The following is a 4,091-nucleotide window of genomic DNA, read 5'->3' on the forward strand; positions in this document are numbered from 1 at the left end:
GATGAAGACTGACTGACTGCTCATCTATGAAATGCAGCTAATTTCAGTGATGCCTCAGGAGTGTGAGGCTAAAATGTGATAACACAGGCACAGGGCTTACCTTATAGCTCAGGCCAGATGAGTGCTCAAGAAATAGCAAATCAAAATGATAGAGCTTTTATCACACCGAAGACCAGCAAAAAACAAAAATGCTTGATGACACCAGTGTTTCCTGAAGGTTCAGGAAACAAGCACTCCCATCTGTTGGAGAGCAATCTGACAACATCCATCAAAGCCTTTAAATGCACATACTCTGAGATCAGAAATTTCACAAGGAACTTGACCTGTCTTTGGAATACCATGCCAAAACATGTTCATGGTAGTGCAGACTGTAATAATTATATACAAAGCTGGAAACGGGGGTCTACCAACAGCATAAGTGTTACAGAAATGGTTCCATCCACAGAATGGAACTGTTAAGGCAAGGAAGAGCACAGTGATACCGCTGGCAGGAATTTCTGTGTGTACAGCATGACCAATTTAGTGTAACTTTCATATATATTATCATTAGGTAAAAGCTCAAGACTAGTTTTCTAAATGTAGTCCAGCAAATTTATTTTGTGGAGACACTGGGATTCAGTAGAGATTGGGAAGTAGATGTATTTTTAATTTTATACCTTTCTCTCTTAATTTTAACCATGTGTACGTTTATATAACGCCTATATATTACAAACACATGGGTTGTCAGGGTTATCTGAATGGCAGAATTACAGGCCATTTCTTTCATTTTTTTGATATATGTTATTTTTGACCATCTTAACCATTTTTAACCATCTTAACCATTTTTAAGTAGTTTGTTATACAACCATCACCACCACCCATCTCCAGAGTATTTTCAACATTCCAAACTTGTACTCATTAAACTCCCCATTCCCCCTCCCTCCAGGCCCTGGTAACCACCATTCTACTTTGTCTCTATGAATCTGACTCCTCTAGGGGTATCATATAAGCAGAATCATTCTACTGTCCTTTAGTGACCAGCTTATTTCACTTAGTGTAATGTCCTTAAGGTTTATCCATATTGTTAACATGTGGCAGAATTTCCTTCCTTTTTAAGGTTGAATATTCCTTGGTATGGATAAGACTATATTTTGTTTGTCCATTCATCCAACAATGGACATTTGGGTTATTTCCATTGTGAATAGTGTTGCTATGAACACAGGTGTGCAAGCATCTGAGACCCTGCTTCAATTCTTTTGGGTATATACCCAGAAGTGGAATTGCTGGTACATAAGGTAAGTGTTTAAATTTTTGAAGAACTGCCAGATTGTTTTCCACAGCAGCTATATTATTTTATCTTCCCACCAGCAATGCATGAGGGTACTTGGTTATTTTTAAACTGTTTTCTTCTAATGGCTGCTAAGGAGACTTACGTGATCTTCTGGCTTTTCCTGGTGTTGCTGGTACCATGTAGTTTGTGAATTAAGTAACATGTTCTGTGATGGCAACAACTGACATCTTGCACACACCCTGGCCCCAAATGGTGGAGGCCCAGGTGTAGCCAGGGCAGGTCAGAGCATCTAGACAATAAAAGCCTGCCCTCTGTGGCCCATCACTGGTACCCGTTTCCGCTGCCCCAGGGCAGGGAAGCTCCTGGGGGAAGTGGAAAACCTTAGTAAGGTACTTACCTCAACAGGCCCTCCCAGGGCCAGGGATTCCTGGCAGGCCTAGTTATGGCTGCTGTCCCTGGACGCTGAAGTGAGGTTCTTGAGTCAGGCCTCACTGCCTGTTGTCAGCAGAGAGAATGCAGCAGGCAGTGCCCATGGCTTCGGGGTCAGCAAGCAGGCCTGGGCATGGGCTCAAGAGGCCTGGTCATGGGAGTTGCCCCACCCACAGGCAACTACAGAGTGAGGCCCCCAGGGGCCCTCTAAGGTCAGGCCTGCAGCTTCTGGGGCCCTCAAACCCTTCTCCCAGGTTTCTCAATATTTGGACCAGGGGACACCTGCATCAGAATAGTAAATTGGGATGGGATTAAAGATGCAAACTCTTGGGCCCAGGGCCCAGACTTGGATTAAAGTTTGGTGTCCAGCCTAGAGATCTGTATCACTGAGAAGCATAAGCAAGTTTCAGAATTACAGATTCAGGCAAAAGCTGGCCTCATTCTCTGGGAAAGAATTCAGAGGCAGGAGTGTGGCCTCCAAACTAAGGTTGGCAAGGAGCACTCCTGACATAAGCTCTGTAGGGGTCACATCTGCCAGGTCCCTGGCACACAGCATGGGTTCAGAAGCGAAGAGTGAAGGGCCAAGGTGGAGGGCCTGGAACACCCTTCCTTAGGACCCTGCCTCCCTGCTCAGCAGAGGGACCTCCAGGAGAGAAGAGCAAGAAGGCTTCAGAGTGATACCACCAGTCCCCAGTTCCCCAGGAAAGAATTGGCATTCTAGCATCTCCATTACCCTCGTGATGGCGATGATGTTTCCAATGGGGACCATGCTGAACTCCTCACAGGATTATTCAGTCTTCAGTCCAGAGGAGGATGAGAGAGCCCAGAGCGTGGAGGCTAACCACGTGGCCCCTGACCCACAGCACTAACAGGTGAGCTGAGACTTTTAGAACCCAACCCAGTCTGATTCCAAACCTATGCTTCAAACAATCTGGAAGGAGCCAGGAGGAATGACAAGCGTCAGTTAAAACATCCCCATATTGGCTGTGTGAAAATCCAGACAGCAGAAGGTACCTGTGGTGACTGCAGACATGTGGAAGGGCATCCCTTATAAGGTTGCTTGGTCTCCTGCAAGTGGTTCAGTGGGACAGCGACAGAGCTGGTCAGCCTGATTGAGCCCCTGCTTCCTGGGGCTCCTCACCCTCATGAGGTTTTCTGTTTATGAGAGCAAGTGACGGGCAGGGAAGAGCTTCAGCACCAACTCCAACTCCTCTGGTTCTCTGAAGTAAACAGAGTGTTTTCAATCCTATGTCAGGTGCTCTAAAAATATAGTTTCAGTTGTCACTTCAACCCAGTTGTCACCCCAGCACTGCCGAGATGGAAATACTGGAGCTGCAGGTGTGAGGGGCCTGAGGAATCCAGTGCAGGGTGTTGCTGGGATGGACAGGCCAGACTGATCCAGGGGCTCCCAGCAGAGATGAGAGGGGAGGAACGTGAGGCTGCTGATGGAAGGCGGTGCACAGGTATGGGTTCCAAGGCACAGACTGATCCTGAGAGAATCTCAGGGCTCACGGTGATGAGCCTGACATGCAGAAACAAGGTCAGGAGGGTGGGGCTGGGCTTCCTCCCCAGAGGAGAGATTTCACCTTTTCTCCCAAAGCACTAACTGATCATGGATGCTCAGAGGCGAACTGAGGAAGGACATGAGCCTGCATCCTGCAGCGAGCCTGCACCCTGCAGCAAGCACCAATGAGCAGCGTCTTCTCTGGGCCACACATTCACCTGGAGTGACTCCAACTGCCTGCTGGGCTCTTTAAAAACTGCTCCATCAAATGATGCTGCCCAAGCTTTGGTTCTCATACTGAAAGATACTTTAACAGTAACCTTTTGCCCACTTTAAATTGCAGTTACCAGATGTTCTAAGCTCCTAAACTACTGTACACTTCTATGTTTTTACACATTAAGACAGAACTTTCCATTTATGTCAAATTCCCATTTTGTACCACCTTTGATTAATTTTATTTTAATGAGAATTTGGGGTTAGCTGTGACGCCCCCCACTACCTTCACCTCCAAAAGCATCACATATTAAACAAGGGGGAGAGGGTGGGTAGTCTCCCAGCACCCGAGCCCAGGGAATGAGCCCCCTGCTGACCCCACAATAGAATGCTGAAACCAGACACCGACCTCAGAGCCCCTGACAGAGACAGGCAGAATCAATCTAAAATCTGGCCAAAGACTCTCCCCAGGAATTTACCGATCAAAAATGCGAATGGATGCACCAGCTCAGTATTATTACCTGAGGTTCCCAATCCTCCCAGCTCCCAGCACTTTGGGAAAAAGGGAGTCTGTTTATGGCAAATAATTCTAGAGCTGAATCAATGCACTGTAAATAAGAGACCAAAAAAAGAATCTAAAAAGGGCTTCCATTCTGACCAACCCAACACCATTAC

The sequence above is a fragment of the Mesoplodon bidens genome (genome assembly GCF_964165515.1).
Source record: "Mesoplodon bidens genome assembly, chromosome: 13".
NCBI lineage: Eukaryota > Metazoa > Chordata > Mammalia > Artiodactyla > Ziphiidae > Mesoplodon > Mesoplodon bidens.